The sequence below is a fragment of the Pelobates fuscus genome, chromosome 6, assembly GCF_036172605.1.
Source record: "Pelobates fuscus isolate aPelFus1 chromosome 6, aPelFus1.pri, whole genome shotgun sequence".
In the NCBI taxonomy this organism is placed as follows: Eukaryota; Metazoa; Chordata; class Amphibia; order Anura; family Pelobatidae; genus Pelobates; species Pelobates fuscus.
The window spans coordinates 7,778,628-7,799,018 of NC_086322.1; the positions used below are offsets into that span (position 1 = coordinate 7,778,628).

A 20,391-nucleotide genomic window follows, 5' to 3' on the forward strand; every position below is an offset into this window, starting at 1 on the left:
AAGACTGCAAAGTCTTTCTTAAGACTTCAAAATCTTTGTTAACAACAAACAAAGGGGAAAAATATATGTTTTGACATACGGAATTCTATTTTTATTCATACTTAGACATGTGCAAATATGTGTTGGAGAGGGTAGGTTTGAATCAAATTCCTTCCAGTACACGCCTGAATGTATCGATGAATAAAACTGTAAAGGTAAATTCAAGGCAGTCGTTACGTTCGGCTGTGGATTCAAGTTATGGAACCAGGCCAACCTCCCCAAACATTATTTTGCACAAGACTATTTATAATTAATTTCTCCTCTGCACATCTTTACTTTATTTTCAACATGGTGGTAGCATGCAGAATATGAGAAAGAAAGTTAAATCCTTCATGTGCTTTTCCAACATATATTTGAACCACAAATTTCTCCTAAACCAACAAAGCCCTCATAAACAATTAAGAAATGAATGGACATTTTAAGTCTTCCCCAGCAATTTGACCAGAAACAGACTCAACTTTGACAACTGTCAATATGATTTATCACCATCGTACATAAACCTCAACTGTTAATTTACCCATACAATGAAAATGATATTGGAAAAACAGATCCTATTGAGGAAATTTAAAATCCTCACTTCAAAACGAAAACTTTGTTTCTATTTTGAGAACACAAACGCTGTCTGGCGCGTTAGTCTGGCAATTTTTTTCCTAAAACCCAACTAATGTAATGGCTCGTTGGTCTAGGGGTATGATTCTCGCTTTGGGTGCGAGAGGTCCCGGGTTTAAATCCCGGACAAGCCCAAGCAATTGGTGTTTTTCTTTTGAAACACGTAGCTTCCAACTGTGTTTAATATAGTCAGCAAAAATCATTTGTAGCAAAACCCTTCAAGTGCTCCACAGAGAAGATGTTGGCATGCCACCATCAATATATATATTTCCTGGTGCTTCTGATATCACCTTTCAAAGCTAACATCTTATATTAATACAAGTTTAGCTTTTACTTAGAATTGTATGAGAGAAATCATAAAAAATGTGTTGTTTTCATTGTCAACCATTTAAAATCAATGGTTTATCGTAAGTCATTAATGCAAGTCCTAACTGCTCAGATGACGCTTTTAAGACTGCAAAGTCTTTCTTAAGACTGCAAAATCTTTGTTAACAACAAACAAAGGGGAAAAAAATATATGTTTTGACATACGGAATTCTATTTTTATTCATACTTAGACATGTGCAAATATGTGTTGGAGAGGGTAGGTTTGAATCAAATTCCTTCCAGTACACGCCTGAATGTATCGATGAATAAAACTGTAAAGGTAAATTCAAGGCAGTCGTTACGTTCGGCTGTGGATTCAAGTTATGGAACCAGGCCAACCTCCCCAAACATTATTTTGCACAAGACTATTTATAATTAATTTCTCCTCTGCACATCTTTACTTTATTTTCAACATGGTGATAGCATGCAGAATATGAGAAAGAAAGTTGAATCCTTCATGTGCTTTTCCAACATATATTTGAACCACAAATTTCTCCTAAACCAACAAAGCCCTCATAAACAATTAAGAAATGAATGGAAATTTTAAGTCTTCCCCAGCAATTTGACCAGAAACAGACTCAACTTTGACAACTGTCAATATGATTTATCACCATCGTACATAAACCTCAACTGTTAATTTACCCATACAATGAAAATGATATTGGAAAAACAGATCCTATTGAGGAAATTTAAAATCCTCACTTCAAAACGAAAACTTTGTTTCTATTTTGAGAACACAAACGCTGTCTGGCGCGTTAGTCTGGCAATTTTTTTCCTAAAACCCCACTAATGTAATGGCTCGTTGGTCTAGGGGTATGATTCTCGCTTTGGGTGCGAGAGGTCCCGGGTTCAAATCCCGGACGAGCCCAAGCAATTGGTGTTTTTCTTTTGAAACACGTAGCTTCCAACTGTGTTTAATATAGTCAGCAAAAATCATTTGTAGCAAAACCCTTCAAGTGCTCCACAGAGAAGATGTTGGCATGCCACCATCAATATATATATTTCCTGGTGCTTCTGATATCACCTTTCAAAGCTAACATCTTATATTAATACAAGTTTAGCTTTTACTTAGAATTGTATGAGAGAAATCATAAAAAATGTGTTGTTTTCATTATCAACCATTTAAAATCAATGGTTTATCGTAAGTCATTAATGCAAGTCCTAACTGCTCAGATGACGCTTTTAAGACTGCAAAGTCTTTCTTAAGACTGCAAAATCTTTGTTAACAACAAACAAAGGGGAAAAAAATATATGTTTTGACATACGGAATTCTATTTTTATTCATACTTAGACATGTGCAAATATGTGTTGGAGAGGGTAGGTTTGAATCAAATTCCTTCCAGTACACGCCTGAATGTATCGATGAATAAAACTGTAAAGGTAAATTCAAGGCAGTCGTTACGTTCGGCTGTGGATTCAAGTTATGGAACCAGGCCAACCTCCCCAAACATTATTTTGCACAAGACTATTTATAATTAATTTCTCCTCTGCACATCTTTACTTTATTTTCAACATGGTGATAGCATGCAGAATATGAGAAAGAAAGTTAAATCCTTCATGTGCTTTTCCAACATATATTTGAACCACAAATTTCTCCTAAACCAACAAAGCCCTCATAAACAATTAAGAAATGAATGGACATTTTAAGTCTTCCCCAGCAATTTGACCAGAAACAGACTCAACTTTGACAACTGTCAATATGATTTATCACCATCGTACATAAACCTCAACTGTTAATTTACCCATACAATGAAAATGATATTGGAAAAACAGATCCTATTGAGGAAATTTAAAATCCTCACTTCAAAACGAAAACTTTGTTTCTATTTTGAGAACACAAACGCTGTCTGGCGCGTTAGTCTGGCAATTTTTTTCCTAAAACCCAACTAATGTAATGGCTCGTTGGTCTAGCGGTATGATTCTCGCTTTGGGTGCGAGAGGTCCCGGGTTTAAATCCCGGACAAGCCCAAGCAATTGGTGTTTTTCTTTTGAAACACGTAGCTTCCAACTGTGTTTAATATAGTCAGCAAAAATCATTTGTAGCAAAACCCTTCAAGTGCTCCACAGAGAAGATGTTGGCATGCCACCATCAATATATATATTTCCTTGTGCTTCTGATATCACCTTTCAAAGCTAACATCTTATATTAATACAAGTTTAGCTTTTACTTAGAATTGTATGAGAGAAATCATAAAAAATGTGTTGTTTTCATTATCAACCATTTAAAATCAATGGTTTATCGTAAGTCATTAATGCAAGTCCTAACTGCTCAGATGACGCTTTTAAGACTGCAAAGTCTTTCTTAAGACTTCAAAATCTTTGTTAACAACAAACAAAGGGGAAAAATATATGTTTTGACATACGGAATTCTATTTTTATTCATACTTAGACATGTGCAAATATGTGTTGGAGAGGGTAGGTTTGAATCAAATTCCTTCCAGTACACGCCTGAATGTATCGATGAATAAAACTGTAAAGGTAAATTCAAGGCAGTCGTTACGTTCGGCTGTGGATTCAAGTTATGGAACCAGGCCAACCTCCCCAAACATTATTTTGCACAAGACTATTTATAATTAATTTCTCCTCTGCACATCTTTACTTTATTTTCAACATGGTGGTAGCATGCAGAATATGAGAAAGAAAGTTAAATCCTTCATGTGCTTTTCCAACATATATTTGAACCACAAATTTCTCCTAAACCAACAAAGCCCTCATAAACAATTAAGAAATGAATGGACATTTTAAGTCTTCCCCAGCAATTTGACCAGAAACAGACTCAACTTTGACAACTGTCAATATGATTTATCACCATCGTACATAAACCTCAACTGTTAATTTACCCATACAATGAAAATGATATTGGAAAAACAGATCCTATTGAGGAAATTTAAAATCCTCACTTCAAAACGAAAACTTTGTTTCTATTTTGAGAACACAAACGCTGTCTGGCGCGTTAGTCTGGCAATTTTTTTCCTAAAACCCAACTAATGTAATGGCTCGTTGGTCTAGGGGTATGATTCTCGCTTTGGGTGCGAGAGGTCCCGGGTTTAAATCCCGGACAAGCCCAAGCAATTGGTGTTTTTCTTTTGAAACACGTAGCTTCCAACTGTGTTTAATATAGTCAGCAAAAATCATTTGTAGCAAAACCCTTCAAGTGCTCCACAGAGAAGATGTTGGCATGCCACCATCAATATATATATTTCCTGGTGCTTCTGATATCACCTTTCAAAGCTAACATCTTATATTAATAAAAGTTTAGCTTTTACTTAGAATTGTATGAGAGAAATCATAAAAAATGTGTTGTTTTCATTGTCAACCATTTAAAATCAATGGTTTATCGTAAGTCATTAATGCAAGTCCTAACTGCTCAGATGACGCTTTTAAGACTGCAAAGTCTTTCTTAAGACTGCAAAATCTTTGTTAACAACAAACAAAGGGGAAAAAAATATATGTTTTGACATACGGAATTCTATTTTTATTCATACTTAGACATGTGCAAATATGTGTTGGAGAGGGTAGGTTTGAATCAAATTCCTTCCAGTACACGCCTGAATGTATCGATGAATAAAACTGTAAAGGTAAATTCAAGGCAGTCGTTACGTTCGGCTGTGGATTCAAGTTATGGAACCAGGCCAACCTCCCCAAACATTATTTTGCACAAGACTATTTATAATTAATTTCTCCTCTGCACATCTTTACTTTATTTTCAACATGGTGATAGCATGCAGAATATGAGAAAGAAAGTTGAATCCTTCATGTGCTTTTCCAACATATATTTGAACCACAAATTTCTCCTAAACCAACAAAGCCCTCATAAACAATTAAGAAATGAATGGAAATTTTAAGTCTTCCCCAGCAATTTGACCAGAAACAGACTCAACTTTGACAACTGTCAATATGATTTATCACCATCGTACATAATCCTCAACTGTTAATTTACCCATACAATGAAAATGATATTGGAAAAACAGATCCTATTGAGGAAATTTAAAATCCTCACTTCAAAACGAAAACTTTGTTTCTATTTTGAGAACACAAACGCTGTCTGGCGCGTTAGTCTGGCAATTTTTTTCCTAAAACCCCACTAATGTAATGGCTCGTTGGTCTAGGGGTATGATTCTCGCTTTGGGTGCGAGAGGTCCCGGGTTCAAATCCCGGACGAGCCCAAGCAATTGGTGTTTTTCTTTTGAAACACGTAGCTTCCAACTGTGTTTAATATAGTCAGCAAAAATCATTTGTAGCAAAACCCTTCAAGTGCTCCACAGAGAAGATGTTGGCATGCCACCATCAATATATATATTTCCTGGTGCTTCTGATATCACCTTTCAAAGCTAACATCTTATATTAATACAAGTTTAGCTTTTACTTAGAATTGTATGAGAGAAATCATAAAAAATGTGTTGTTTTCATTATCAACCATTTAAAATCAATGGTTTATCGTAAGTCATTAATGCAAGTCCTAACTGCTCAGATGACGCTTTTAAGACTGCAAAGTCTTTCTTAAGACTGCAAAATCTTTGTTAACAACAAACAAAGGGGAAAAAAATATATGTTTTGACATACGGAATTCTATTTTTATTCATACTTAGACATGTGCAAATATGTGTTGGAGAGGGTAGGTTTGAATCAAATTCCTTCCAGTACACGCCTGAATGTATCGATGAATAAAACTGTGAAGGTAAATTCAAGGCAGTCGTTACGTTCGGCTGTGGATTCAAGTCATGGAACCAGGCCAACCTCCCCAAACATTATTTTGCACAAGACTATTTATAATTAATTTCTCCTCTGCACATCTTTACTTTATTTTCAACATGGTGATAGCATGCAGAATATGAGAAAGAAAGTTGAATCCTTCATGTGCTTTTCCAACATATATTTGAACCACAAATTTCTCCTAAACCAACAAAGCCCTCATAAACAATTAAGAAATGAATGGAAATTTTAAGTCTTCCCCAGCAATTTGACCAGAAACAGACTCAACTTTGACAACTGTCAATATGATTTATCACCATCGTACATAAACCTCAACTGTTAATTTACCCATACAATGAAAATGATATTGGAAAAACAGATCCTATTGAGGAAATTTAAAATCCTCACTTCAAATCGAAAACTTTGTTTCTATTTTGAGAACACAAACGCTGTCTGGCGCATTAGTCTGGCAATTTTTTTCCTAAAACCCAACTAATGTAATGGCTCGTTGGTCTAGGGGTATGATTCTCGCTTTGGGTGCGAGAGGTCCCAGGTTCAAATCCCGGACGAGCCCAAGCAATTGGTGTTTTTCTTTTGAAACACGTAGCTTCCAACTGTGCTTAATATAGTCAGCAAAAATCATTTGTAGCAAAACCCTTCAAGTGCTCCACAGAGAAGATGTTGGCATGCCACCATCAATATATATATTTCCTGGTGCTTCTGATATCACCTTTCAAAGCTAACATCTTATATTAATACAAGTTTAGCTTTTACTTAGAATTGTATGAGAGAAATCATAAAAAATGTGTTGTTTTCATTATCAACCATTTAAAATCAATGGTTTATCGTAAGTCATTAATGCAAGTCCTAACTGCTCAGATGACGCTTTTAAGACTGCAAAGTCTTTCTTAAGACTGCAAAATCTTTGTTAACAACAAACAAAGGGGAAAAAAATATATGTTTTGACATACGGAATTCTATTTTTATTCATACTTAGACATGTGCAAATATGTGTTGGAGAGGGTAGGTTTGAATCAAATTCCTTCCAGTACACGCCTGAATGTATCGATGAATAAAACTGTGAAGGTAAATTCAAGGCAGTCGTTACGTTCGGCTGTGGATTCAAGTCATGGAACCAGGCCAAACTCCCCAAACATTATTTTGCACAAGACTATTTATAATTAATTTCTCCTCTGCACATCTTTACTTTATTTTCAACATGGTGATAGCATGCAGAATATGAGAAAGAAAGTTGAATCCTTCATGTGCTTTTCCAACATATATTTGAACCACAAATTTCTCCTAAACCAACAAAGCCCTCATAAACAATTAAGAAATGAATGGAAATTTTAAGTCTTCCCCAGCAATTTGACCAGAAACAGATTCAACTTTGACAACTGTCAATATGATTTATCACCATCGTACATAAACCTCAACTGTTAATTTACCCATACAATGAAAATGATATTGGAAAAACAGATCCTATTGAGGAAATTTAAAATCCTCACTTCAAAACGAAAACTTTGTTTCTATTTTGAGAACACAAACGCTGTCTGGCGCATTAGTCTGGCAATTTTTTTCCTAAAACCCAACTAATGTAATGGCTCGTTGGTCTAGGGGTATGATTCTCGCCTTGGGTGCGAGAGGTCCCGGGTTTAAATCCCGGACGAGCCCAAGCAATTGTTGTTTTTCTTTTGAAACACGTAGCTTCCAACTGTGTTTAATATAGTCAGCAAAAATCATTTGTAGCAAAACCCTTCAAGTGCTCCACAGAGAAGATGTTGGCATGCCACCATCAATATATATATTTCCTGGTGCTTCTGATATCACCTTTCAAAGCTAACATCTTATATTAATACAAGTTTAGCTTTTACTTAGAATTGTATGAGAGAAATCATAAAAAATGTGTTGTTTTCATTATCAACCATTTAAAATCAATGGTTTATCGTAAGTCATTAATGCAAGTCCTAACTGCTCAGATGACGCTTTTAAGACTGCAAAGTCTTTCTTAAGACTGCAAAATCTTTGTTAACAACAAACAAAGGGGAAAAAAATATATGTTTTGACATACGGAATTCTATTTTTATTCATACTTAGACATGTGCAAATATGTGTTGGAGAGGGTAGGTTTGAATCAAATTCCTTCCAGTACACGCCTGAATGTATCGATGAATAAAACTGTAAAGGTAAATTCAAGGCAGTCGTTACGTTCGGCTGTGGATTCAAGTTATGGAACCAGGCCAACCTCCCCAAACATTATTTTGCACAAGACTATTTATAATTAATTTCTCCTCTGCACATCTTTACTTTATTTTCAACATGGTGATAGCATGCAGAATATGAGAAAGAAAGTTGAATCCTTCATGTGCTTTTCCAACATATATTTGAACCACAAATTTCTCCTAAACCAACAAAGCCCTCATAAACAATTAAGAAATGAATGGAAATTTTAAGTCTTCCCCAGCAATTTGACCAGAAACAGACTCAACTTTGACAACTGTCAATATGATTTATCACCATCGTACATAAACCTCAACTGTTAATTTACCCATACAATGAAAATGATATTGGAAAAACAGATCCTATTGAGGAAATTTAAAATCCTCACTTCAAAACGAAAACTTTGTTTCTATTTTGAGAACACAAACGCTGTCTGGCGCGTTAGTCTGGCAATTTTTTTCCTAAAACCCAACTAATGTAATGGCTCGTTGGTCTAGGGGTATGATTCTCGCTTTGGGTGCGAGAGGTCCCGGGTTTAAATCCCGGACAAGCCCAAGCAATTGGTGTTTTTCTTTTGAAACACGTAGCTTCCAACTGTGTTTAATATAGTCAGCAAAAATCATTTGTAGCAAAACCCTTCAAGTGCTCCACAGAGAAGATGTTGGCATGCCACCATCAATATATATATTTCCTGGTGCTTCTGATATCACCTTTCAAAGCTAACATCTTATATTAATACAAGTTTAGCTTTTACTTAGAATTGTATGAGAGAAATCATAAAAAATGTGTTGTTTTCATTGTCAACCATTTAAAATCAATGGTTTATCGTAAGTCATTAATGCAAGTCCTAACTGCTCAGATGACGCTTTTAAGACTGCAAAGTCTTTCTTAAGACTGCAAAATCTTTGTTAACAACAAACAAAGGGGAAAAAAATATATGTTTTGACATACGGAATTCTATTTTTATTCATACTTAGACATGTGCAAATATGTGTTGGAGAGGGTAGGTTTGAATCAAATTCCTTCCAGTACACGCCTGAATGTATCGATGAATAAAACTGTAAAGGTAAATTCAAGGCAGTCGTTACGTTCGGCTGTGGATTCAAGTTATGGAACCAGGCCAACCTCCCCAAACATTATTTTGCACAAGACTATTTATAATTAATTTCTCCTCTGCACATCTTTACTTTATTTTCAACATGGTGATAGCATGCAGAATATGAGAAAGAAAGTTGAATCCTTCATGTGCTTTTCCAACATATATTTGAACCACAAATTTCTCCTAAACCAACAAAGCCCTCATAAACAATTAAGAAATGAATGGAAATTTTAAGTCTTCCCCAGCAATTTGACCAGAAACAGACTCAACTTTGACAACTGTCAATATGATTTATCACCATCGTACATAAACCTCAACTGTTAATTTACCCATACAATGAAAATGATATTGGAAAAACAGATCCTATTGAGGAAATTTAAAATCCTCACTTCAAAACGAAAACTTTGTTTCTATTTTGAGAACACAAACGCTGTCTGGCGCGTTAGTCTGGCAATTTTTTTCCTAAAACCCCACTAATGTAATGGCTCGTTGGTCTAGGGGTATGATTCTCGCTTTGGGTGCGAGAGGTCCCGGGTTCAAATCCCGGACGAGCCCAAGCAATTGGTGTTTTTCTTTTGAAACACGTAGCTTCCAACTGTGTTTAATATAGTCAGCAAAAATCATTTGTAGCAAAACCCTTCAAGTGCTCCACAGAGAAGATGTTGGCATGCCACCATCAATATATATATTTCCTGGTGCTTCTGATATCACCTTTCAAAGCTAACATCTTATATTAATACAAGTTTAGCTTTTACTTAGAATTGTATGAGAGAAATCATAAAAAATGTGTTGTTTTCATTATCAACCATTTAAAATCAATGGTTTATCGTAAGTCATTAATGCAAGTCCTAACTGCTCAGATGACGCTTTTAAGACTGCAAAGTCTTTCTTAAGACTGCAAAATCTTTGTTAACAACAAACAAAGGGGAAAAAAATATATGTTTTGACATACGGAATTCTATTTTTATTCATACTTAGACATGTGCAAATATGTGTTGGAGAGGGTAGGTTTGAATCAAATTCCTTCCAGTACACGCCTGAATGTATCGATGAATAAAACTGTAAAGGTAAATTCAAGGCAGTCGTTACGTTCGGCTGTGGATTCAAGTTATGGAACCAGGCCAACCTCCCCAAACATTATTTTGCACAAGACTATTTATAATTAATTTCTCCTCTGCACATCTTTACTTTATTTTCAACATGGTGATAGCATGCAGAATATGAGAAAGAAAGTTAAATCCTTCATGTGCTTTTCCAACATATATTTGAACCACAAATTTCTCCTAAACCAACAAAGCCCTCATAAACAATTAAGAAATGAATGGACATTTTAAGTCTTCCCCAGCAATTTGACCAGAAACAGACTCAACTTTGACAACTGTCAATATGATTTATCACCATCGTACATAAACCTCAACTGTTAATTTACCCATACAATGAAAATGATATTGGAAAAACAGATCCTATTGAGGAAATTTAAAATCCTCACTTCAAAACGAAAACTTTGTTTCTATTTTGAGAACACAAACGCTGTCTGGCGCGTTAGTCTGGCAATTTTTTTCCTAAAACCCAACTAATGTAATGGCTCGTTGGTCTAGCGGTATGATTCTCGCTTTGGGTGCGAGAGGTCCCGGGTTTAAATCCCGGACAAGCCCAAGCAATTGGTGTTTTTCTTTTGAAACACGTAGCTTCCAACTGTGTTTAATATAGTCAGCAAAAATCATTTGTAGCAAAACCCTTCAAGTGCTCCACAGAGAAGATGTTGGCATGCCACCATCAATATATATATTTCCTTGTGCTTCTGATATCACCTTTCAAAGCTAACATCTTATATTAATACAAGTTTAGCTTTTACTTAGAATTGTATGAGAGAAATCATAAAAAATGTGTTGTTTTCATTATCAACCATTTAAAATCAATGGTTTATCGTAAGTCATTAATGCAAGTCCTAACTGCTCAGATGACGCTTTTAAGACTGCAAAGTCTTTCTTAAGACTTCAAAATCTTTGTTAACAACAAACAAAGGGGAAAAATATATGTTTTGACATACGGAATTCTATTTTTATTCATACTTAGACATGTGCAAATATGTGTTGGAGAGGGTAGGTTTGAATCAAATTCCTTCCAGTACACGCCTGAATGTATCGATGAATAAAACTGTAAAGGTAAATTCAAGGCAGTCGTTACGTTCGGCTGTGGATTCAAGTTATGGAACCAGGCCAACCTCCCCAAACATTATTTTGCACAAGACTATTTATAATTAATTTCTCCTCTGCACATCTTTACTTTATTTTCAACATGGTGGTAGCATGCAGAATATGAGAAAGAAAGTTAAATCCTTCATGTGCTTTTCCAACATATATTTGAACCACAAATTTCTCCTAAACCAACAAAGCCCTCATAAACAATTAAGAAATGAATGGACATTTTAAGTCTTCCCCAGCAATTTGACCAGAAACAGACTCAACTTTGACAACTGTCAATATGATTTATCACCATCGTACATAAACCTCAACTGTTAATTTACCCATACAATGAAAATGATATTGGAAAAACAGATCCTATTGAGGAAATTTAAAATCCTCACTTCAAAACGAAAACTTTGTTTCTATTTTGAGAACACAAACGCTGTCTGGCGCGTTAGTCTGGCAATTTTTTTCCTAAAACCCAACTAATGTAATGGCTCGTTGGTCTAGGGGTATGATTCTCGCTTTGGGTGCGAGAGGTCCCGGGTTTAAATCCCGGACAAGCCCAAGCAATTGGTGTTTTTCTTTTGAAACACGTAGCTTCCAACTGTGTTTAATATAGTCAGCAAAAATCATTTGTAGCAAAACCCTTCAAGTGCTCCACAGAGAAGATGTTGGCATGCCACCATCAATATATATATTTCCTGGTGCTTCTGATATCACCTTTCAAAGCTAACATCTTATATTAATAAAAGTTTAGCTTTTACTTAGAATTGTATGAGAGAAATCATAAAAAATGTGTTGTTTTCATTGTCAACCATTTAAAATCAATGGTTTATCGTAAGTCATTAATGCAAGTCCTAACTGCTCAGATGACGCTTTTAAGACTGCAAAGTCTTTCTTAAGACTGCAAAATCTTTGTTAACAACAAACAAAGGGGAAAAAAATATATGTTTTGACATACGGAATTCTATTTTTATTCATACTTAGACATGTGCAAATATGTGTTGGAGAGGGTAGGTTTGAATCAAATTCCTTCCAGTACACGCCTGAATGTATCGATGAATAAAACTGTAAAGGTAAATTCAAGGCAGTCGTTACGTTCGGCTGTGGATTCAAGTTATGGAACCAGGCCAACCTCCCCAAACATTATTTTGCACAAGACTATTTATAATTAATTTCTCCTCTGCACATCTTTACTTTATTTTCAACATGGTGATAGCATGCAGAATATGAGAAAGAAAGTTGAATCCTTCATGTGCTTTTCCAACATATATTTGAACCACAAATTTCTCCTAAACCAACAAAGCCCTCATAAACAATTAAGAAATGAATGGAAATTTTAAGTCTTCCCCAGCAATTTGACCAGAAACAGACTCAACTTTGACAACTGTCAATATGATTTATCACCATCGTACATAATCCTCAACTGTTAATTTACCCATACAATGAAAATGATATTGGAAAAACAGATCCTATTGAGGAAATTTAAAATCCTCACTTCAAAACGAAAACTTTGTTTCTATTTTGAGAACACAAACGCTGTCTGGCGCGTTAGTCTGGCAATTTTTTTCCTAAAACCCCACTAATGTAATGGCTCGTTGGTCTAGGGGTATGATTCTCGCTTTGGGTGCGAGAGGTCCCGGGTTCAAATCCCGGACGAGCCCAAGCAATTGGTGTTTTTCTTTTGAAACACGTAGCTTCCAACTGTGTTTAATATAGTCAGCAAAAATCATTTGTAGCAAAACCCTTCAAGTGCTCCACAGAGAAGATGTTGGCATGCCACCATCAATATATATATTTCCTGGTGCTTCTGATATCACCTTTCAAAGCTAACATCTTATATTAATACAAGTTTAGCTTTTACTTAGAATTGTATGAGAGAAATCATAAAAAATGTGTTGTTTTCATTATCAACCATTTAAAATCAATGGTTTATCGTAAGTCATTAATGCAAGTCCTAACTGCTCAGATGACGCTTTTAAGACTGCAAAGTCTTTCTTAAGACTGCAAAATCTTTGTTAACAACAAACAAAGGGGAAAAAAATATATGTTTTGACATACGGAATTCTATTTTTATTCATACTTAGACATGTGCAAATATGTGTTGGAGAGGGTAGGTTTGAATCAAATTCCTTCCAGTACACGCCTGAATGTATCGATGAATAAAACTGTGAAGGTAAATTCAAGGCAGTCGTTACGTTCGGCTGTGGATTCAAGTCATGGAACCAGGCCAACCTCCCCAAACATTATTTTGCACAAGACTATTTATAATTAATTTCTCCTCTGCACATCTTTACTTTATTTTCAACATGGTGATAGCATGCAGAATATGAGAAAGAAAGTTGAATCCTTCATGTGCTTTTCCAACATATATTTGAACCACAAATTTCTCCTAAACCAACAAAGCCCTCATAAACAATTAAGAAATGAATGGAAATTTTAAGTCTTCCCCAGCAATTTGACCAGAAACAGACTCAACTTTGACAACTGTCAATATGATTTATCACCATCGTACATAAACCTCAACTGTTAATTTACCCATACAATGAAAATGATATTGGAAAAACAGATCCTATTGAGGAAATTTAAAATCCTCACTTCAAATCGAAAACTTTGTTTCTATTTTGAGAACACAAACGCTGTCTGGCGCATTAGTCTGGCAATTTTTTTCCTAAAACCCAACTAATGTAATGGCTCGTTGGTCTAGGGGTATGATTCTCGCTTTGGGTGCGAGAGGTCCCAGGTTCAAATCCCGGACGAGCCCAAGCAATTGGTGTTTTTCTTTTGAAACACGTAGCTTCCAACTGTGCTTAATATAGTCAGCAAAAATCATTTGTAGCAAAACCCTTCAAGTGCTCCACAGAGAAGATGTTGGCATGCCACCATCAATATATATATTTCCTGGTGCTTCTGATATCACCTTTCAAAGCTAACATCTTATATTAATACAAGTTTAGCTTTTACTTAGAATTGTATGAGAGAAATCATAAAAAATGTGTTGTTTTCATTATCAACCATTTAAAATCAATGGTTTATCGTAAGTCATTAATGCAAGTCCTAACTGCTCAGATGACGCTTTTAAGACTGCAAAGTCTTTCTTAAGACTGCAAAATCTTTGTTAACAACAAACAAAGGGGAAAAAAATATATGTTTTGACATACGGAATTCTATTTTTATTCATACTTAGACATGTGCAAATATGTGTTGGAGAGGGTAGGTTTGAATCAAATTCCTTCCAGTACACGCCTGAATGTATCGATGAATAAAACTGTGAAGGTAAATTCAAGGCAGTCGTTACGTTCGGCTGTGGATTCAAGTCATGGAACCAGGCCAAACTCCCCAAACATTATTTTGCACAAGACTATTTATAATTAATTTCTCCTCTGCACATCTTTACTTTATTTTCAACATGGTGATAGCATGCAGAATATGAGAAAGAAAGTTGAATCCTTCATGTGCTTTTCCAACATATATTTGAACCACAAATTTCTCCTAAACCAACAAAGCCCTCATAAACAATTAAGAAATGAATGGAAATTTTAAGTCTTCCCCAGCAATTTGACCAGAAACAGATTCAACTTTGACAACTGTCAATATGATTTATCACCATCGTACATAAACCTCAACTGTTAATTTACCCATACAATGAAAATGATATTGGAAAAACAGATCCTATTGAGGAAATTTAAAATCCTCACTTCAAAACGAAAACTTTGTTTCTATTTTGAGAACACAAACGCTGTCTGGCGCATTAGTCTGGCAATTTTTTTCCTAAAACCCAACTAATGTAATGGCTCGTTGGTCTAGGGGTATGATTCTCGCCTTGGGTGCGAGAGGTCCCGGGTTTAAATCCCGGACGAGCCCAAGCAATTGTTGTTTTTCTTTTGAAACACGTAGCTTCCAACTGTGTTTAATATAGTCAGCAAAAATCATTTGTAGCAAAACCCTTCAAGTGCTCCACAGAGAAGATGTTGGCATGCCACCATCAATATATATATTTCCTGGTGCTTCTGATATCACCTTTCAAAGCTAACATCTTATATTAATACAAGTTTAGCTTTTACTTAGAATTGTATGAGAGAAATCATAAAAAATGTGTTGTTTTCATTATCAACCATTTAAAATCAATGGTTTATCGTAAGTCATTAATGCAAGTCCTAACTGCTCAGATGACGCTTTTAAGACTGCAAAGTCTTTCTTAAGACTGCAAAATCTTTGTTAACAACAAACAAAGGGGAAAAAAATATATGTTTTGACATACGGAATTCTATTTTTATTCATACTTAGACATGTGCAAATATGTGTTGGAGAGGGTAGGTTTGAATCAAATTCCTTCCAGTACACGCCTGAATGTATCGATGAATAAAACTGTAAAGGTAAATTCAAGGCAGTCGTTACGTTCGGCTGTGGATTCAAGTTATGGAACCAGGCCAACCTCCCCAAACATTATTTTGCACAAGACTATTTATAATTAATTTCTCCTCTGCACATCTTTACTTTATTTTCAACATGGTGATAGCATGCAGAATATGAGAAAGAAAGTTGAATCCTTCATGTGCTTTTCCAACATATATTTGAACCACAAATTTCTCCTAAACCAACAAAGCCCTCATAAACAATTAAGAAATGAATGGAAATTTTAAGTCTTCCCCAGCAATTTGACCAGAAACAGACTCAACTTTGACAACTGTCAATATGATTTATCACCATCGTACATAAACCTCAACTGTTAATTTACCCATACAATGAAAATGATATTGGAAAAACAGATCCTATTGAGGAAATTTAAAATCCTCACTTCAAAACGAAAACTTTGTTTCTATTTTGAGAACACAAACGCTGTCTGGCGCGTTAGTCTGGCAATTTTTTTCCTAAAACCCAACTAATGTAATGGCTCGTTGGTCTAGGGGTATGATTCTCGCTTTGGGTGCGAGAGGTCCCGGGTTTAAATCCCGGACAAGCCCAAGCAATTGTTGTTTTTCTTTTGAAACACGTAGCTTCCAACTGTGTTTAATATAGTCAGCAAAAATCATTTGTAGCAAAACCCTTCAAGTGCTCCACAGAGAAGATGTTGGCATGCCACCATCAATATATATATTTCCTGGTGCTTCTGATATCACCTTTCAAAGCTAACATCTTATATTAATACAAGTTTAGCTTTTACTTAGAATTGTATGAGAGAAATCATAAAAAATGTGTTGTTTTCATTATCAACCATTTAAAATCAATGGTTTATCGTAAGTCATTAATGCAAGTCCTAACTGCTCAGATGACGCTTTTAAGACTGCAAAGTCTTTCTTAAGACTGCAAAATCTTTGTTAACAACAAACAAAGGGGAAAAAATATATGTTTTGACATACGGAATTCTATTTTTATTCATACTTAGACATGTGCAAATATGTGTTGGAGAGGGTAGGTTTGAATCAAATTCCTTCCAGTACACGCCTGAATGTATCGATGAATAAAACTGTAAAGGTAAATTCAAGGCAGTCGTTACGTTCGGCTGTGGATTCAAGTTATGGAACCAGGCCAACCTCCCCAAACATTATTTTGCACAAGACTATTTATAATTAATTTCTCCTCTGCACATCTTTACTTTATTTTCAACATGGTGATAGCATGCAGAATATGAGAAAGAAAGTTGAATCCTTCATGTGCTTTTCCAACATATTTTTGAACCACAAATTTCTCCTAAACCAACAAATCCCTCATAAACAATTAAGAAATGAATGGAAATTTTAAGTCTTCCCCAGCAATTTGACCAGAAACAGACTCAACTTTGACAACTGTCAATATGATTTATCACCATCGTACATAAACCTCAACTGTTAATTTACCCATACAATGAAAATGATATTGGAAAAACAGATCCTATTGAGGAAATTTAAAATCCTCACTTCAAAACGAAAACTTTGTTTCTATTTTGAGAACACAAACGCTGTCTGGCGCGTTAGTCTGGCAATTTTTTTTCCTAAAACCCAACTAATGTAATGGCTCGTTGGTCTAGGGGTATGATTCTCGCTTTGGGTGCGAGAGGTCCCGGGTTCAAATCCCGGACGAGCCCAAGCAATTAGTGTTTTTCTTTTGAAACACGTAGCTTCCAACTGTGTTTAATATAGTCAGCAAAAATCATTTGTAGCAAAACCCTTCAAGTGCTCCACAGAGAAGATGTTGGCATGCCACCATCAATATATATATTTCCTGGTGCTTCTGATATCACCTTTCAAAGCTAACATCTTATATTAATACAAGTTTAGCTTTTACTTAGAATTGTATGAGAGAAATCATAAAAAATGTGTTGTTTTCATTATCAACCATTTAAAATCAATGGTTTATCGTAAGTCATTAATGCAAGTCCTAACTGCTCAGATGACGCTTTTAAGACTGCAAAGTCTTTCTTAAGACTGCAAAATCTTTGTTAACAACAAACAAAGGGGAAAAAAATATATGTTTTGACATACGGAATTCTATTTTTATTCATATTTAGACATGTGCAAATATGTGTTGGAGAGGGTAGGTTTGAATCAAATTCCTTCCAGTACACGCCTGAATGTATCGATGAATAAAACTGTGAAGGTAAATTCAAGGCAGTCGTTACGTTCGGCTGTGGATTCAAGTCATGGAACCAGGCCAACCTCCCCAAACATTATTTTGCACAAGACTATTTATAATTAATTTCTCCTCTGCACATCTTTACTTTATTTTCAACATGGTGATAGCATGCAGAATATGAGAAAGAAAGTTGAATCCTTCATGTGCTTTTCCAACATATATTTGAACCACAAATTTCTCCTAAACCAACAAAGCCCTCATAAACAATTAAGAAATGAATGGAAATTTTAAGTCTTCCCCAGCAATTTGACCAGAAACAGACTCAACTTTGACAACTGTCAATATGATTTATCACCATCGTACATAAACCTCAACTGTTAATTTACCCATACAATGAAAATGATATTGGAAAAACAGATCCTATTGAGGAAATTTAAAATCCTCACTTCAAAACGAAAACTTTGTTTCTATTTTGAGAACACAAACGCTGTCTGGCGCATTAGTCTGGCAATTTTTTTCCTAAAACCCAACTAATGTAATGGCTCGTTGGTCTAGGGGTATGATTCTCGCTGTGGGTGCGAGAGGTCCCGGGTTCAAATCCCGGACGAGCCCAAGCAATTGGTGTTTTTCTTTTGAAACACGTAGCTTCCAACTGTGCTTAATATAGTCAGCAAAAATCATTTGTAGCAAAACCCTTCAAGTGCTCCACAGAGAAGATGTTGGCATGCCACCATCAATATATATATATTTCCTGGTGCTTCTGATATCACCTTTCTTTTTTTTTTTTTTTCAATTCTTTATTTTCATTTTTCATCGTACTACAATAGGCTTGTGCAGCCTCAACAAGTTTAACAGGTAGTAGAATATGTGACATTTCATCCATCAGTATATGTTTAATATTGTATGAGAGTATGTGATGATCGCGATAACATTTTATATCACAGTGGATGCACATTCTGGCATAATAGAACCTGCCCTGTTTAACAGCTTGCTTTAGTCACGGGGCGTGCCAACAGAGAGATACCAGCTGTCAGTACGTTATTTGCGTTTGGCCTACTGGGTACCGACCCGTATTATTTGCTTATCGGTGGATATGTATGCTCTGTGCTTGGTTCGTCCCCTCTTGTATGTAAGGCTGCCAGCCTGGTTCTCCCCCTGAGGTTACTGTTGTCCGTGCGCCCCCCGTGCCTGCGTTTGTGCCAGGTATATTGGTCAAAGCTCTACCCAGGTAGAGATTTAGTAAAAGTGGAGAGAAGAAAGAGTCACGAAAGGAGGGTGGAAGGGAGGGGGAGGAGGGGGTGGGGGGGGGGGGGGCCGGGGGGTCCCTCCGGGTCACCCATGGGGCCCTGCCGTTACTCAATTGCTCAGGTTGGAGTTTTCCCAGGGTTCCCATATCTTGTAGAAGGATTTTAAGGTGCCCCGCACCCTGGCAGTCAGGTCGTCCATTAGGTGGACTTCTTTTATTCTCCTAATGACCCCTGTGAGGGGTGGTGTATCTGGCCGCAGCCAATCAGCTGCTACCGCCCTCCTGGCCGCCAGGGTGATTTTATGCAATAACTTTTGTTCTTGCCTAGTCCAGCCTTCCAGGGACCTACTTAGGAGGAACAGCCAAGGGTCCAGGCTGGGAGATCTGCCAAAGACCTGAGTCAACAGTGTCTGTATCTGCTTCCAGAATACGGTCATCTGCGGGCAGTCCCACCACATGTGGATATACGTCCCTCTCAGGCCGCACCCCCTCCAGCACACGTCTGTGGGAGTCTTGTGCATTTGGAATAGTTTAACGGGAGTGGTGTACCAGCGAAGCATTGTTTTTATGGACTGCTCCTGTAATGTGACGCACACCGACGAGGTGTGGTTAGCCTCCCAGATCTCTTGCCACTCCACGCCTTCCAGAGTGTCTCCCAAGTCCCGTTCCCACTGATCTGTGTAGGCTAGTTTACCCCAGTCCCTAGCTTCTGAACACTGATATCACCTTTCAAAGCTAACATCTTATATTAATACAAGTTTAGCTTTTACTTAGAATTGTATGAGAGAAATCATAAAAAATGTGTTGTTTTCATTATCAACCATTTAAAATCAATGGTTTATCGTAAGTCATTAATGCAAGTCCTAACTGCTCAGATGACGCTTTTAAGACTGCAAAGTCTTTCTTAAGACTGCAAAATCTTTGTTAACAACAAACAAAGGGGAAAAAAATATATGTTTTGACATACGGAATTCTATTTTTATTCATACTTAGACATGTGCAAATATGTGTTGGAGAGGGTAGGTTTGAATCAAATTCCTTCCAGTACACGCCTGAATGTATCGATGAATAAAACTGTGAAGGTAAATTCAAGGCAGTCGTTACGTTCGGCTGTGGATTCAAGTCATGGAACCAGGCCAAACTCCCCAAACATTATTTTGCACAAGACTATTTATAATTAATTTCTCCTCTGCACATCTTTACTTTATTTTCAACATGGTGATAGCATGCAGAATATGAGAAAGAAAGTTGAATCCTTCATGTGCTTTTCCAACATATATTTGAACCACAAATTTCTCCTAAACCAACAAAGCCCTCATAAACAATTAAGAAATGAATGGAAATTTTAAGTCTTCCCCAGCAATTTGACCAGAAACAGA

General features: G+C 36.2%; 5 non-coding genes across 5 annotated transcripts; all 5 read left to right on the plus strand.

Moving 5' to 3' along the window:
- Window positions 1-1,810: 1,810 nt before the first annotated feature.
- Window positions 1,811-1,882, plus strand: TRNAP-UGG (transfer RNA proline (anticodon UGG)). Its single transcript has one exon. It is a non-coding gene; the product is annotated as a tRNA-Pro (tRNA).
- Window positions 1,883-5,108: 3,226 nt separating this feature from the next.
- TRNAP-UGG (transfer RNA proline (anticodon UGG)) lies at window positions 5,109-5,180 on the plus strand. The gene has a single exon. It is a non-coding gene; the product is annotated as a tRNA-Pro (tRNA).
- Window positions 5,181-9,508: 4,328 nt separating this feature from the next.
- On the plus strand, window positions 9,509-9,580 carry TRNAP-UGG (transfer RNA proline (anticodon UGG)). Its single transcript has one exon. It is a non-coding gene; the product is annotated as a tRNA-Pro (tRNA).
- A 3,226-nt stretch (window positions 9,581-12,806) lies between these two features.
- Window positions 12,807-12,878, plus strand: TRNAP-UGG (transfer RNA proline (anticodon UGG)). Its single transcript has one exon. It is a non-coding gene; the product is annotated as a tRNA-Pro (tRNA).
- Window positions 12,879-17,206: 4,328 nt separating this feature from the next.
- Window positions 17,207-17,278, plus strand: TRNAP-UGG (transfer RNA proline (anticodon UGG)). Its single transcript has one exon. It is a non-coding gene; the product is annotated as a tRNA-Pro (tRNA).
- Window positions 17,279-20,391: the final 3,113 nt, after the last annotated feature.